Here is a 1,182-nt window from a genome sequence, read left to right as displayed (position 1 = left end):
AGACATCTTTCTGTGTATATAATGCTTATATACATCAATCTCTATTTATACCTGTTCACTCCTGGGGCTCGGTTGTTGAGTGCTCACCTAGTGAGCATGAAGCCCTGGGCTCGATTCCTCAGTGCCACATAAACAGAAAACCCAGAAGTTCTGCTGTCTTTCAATCAATTGAGTTCTACCCTTGAGCATAAATGCTTAGGGACAGTGTCAAAACCTTTATTCAAGCCCCAGGACTGCCTCCAAAAAGAGGTACAGTGTTCTAACGGCAACTATAGAAGGACAGAACTTCAAATACCACATGAAAGAGCAAGCTAGGAGTCGTGCTGACAGCTGCAACATAGCCTGACTTAGTCAGATATAAACTGCTGCAACCCAGCTCCATGGGTTACCCCCATCATCCTGGCTTACCCTGGCTTACCCCCGATATCCTGGCCTCTCTGGGGCTTTAAAACTTGACAGGAAGTCTGCTAGACTCTTTGAAATATGGCTCTAAGTGGTAGAGTTCTAGCCTTTTGCAAATGTTATTAGAACAATAATATCCCCAAGCTTTAAGCTCAAGCTCCATGACTAACCCCCCCCCTCCAAAAAAAAATCCCACTAAACTGTTAGGTGTGAACTTGTGTGGTTTGTGAAATGTTCCTCAAAGAATGGTGATATTGATTAGAGTGCCTTAAGTCTAATGACAGCTTGTGGAACAGAGCTATGTGTGAGTCATCCATAGGGTAGTCTGTGTTGAGTACTGCACATGGTGCTATGTGCTGAGTCCTTCACAGGTTGCAGTGTGCTGAATCGTGCATTGGGTGCTGGGTGCTGAGTCTTTCATAGGATGCTGTGTTCTTAATCATACAAAGAGTGCCATGTGCTGTGTTCTTCACCAGGTGCATTCTTTCATTGAGTCCTTGTAAGATCTCCCCACTGAGATGATTATGCAGACAAGAATATTGAGGCTCATATATGTATCCATGGCAGGGACAAAATTATGTATTACTGTAGACTAGTGAGTTGTCTACTTCAGACTATTGTTTTGTTTTGTATTTTCTCAGTCATAAACCTTGAAATAGGGGTCTAAGCTCTGACCCTTACCTCTTGGGCTCATGGTTAGCACTCCACCGCTTGGACCCATGGGCCCCTTGCAGCAGATGCCACAGCCTAGGGGTCTATAGCTGAGGTCTCTCATCCTGC

This window comes from Dipodomys merriami, unplaced genomic scaffold (assembly GCF_024711535.1).
Source record: "Dipodomys merriami isolate MVZ:Mamm:240054 unplaced genomic scaffold, mDipMer1.0.p SCAF_1032, whole genome shotgun sequence".
In the NCBI taxonomy this organism is placed as follows: Eukaryota; Metazoa; Chordata; class Mammalia; order Rodentia; family Heteromyidae; genus Dipodomys; species Dipodomys merriami.
Note: the sequence above shows the minus strand (reverse complement) of the source record.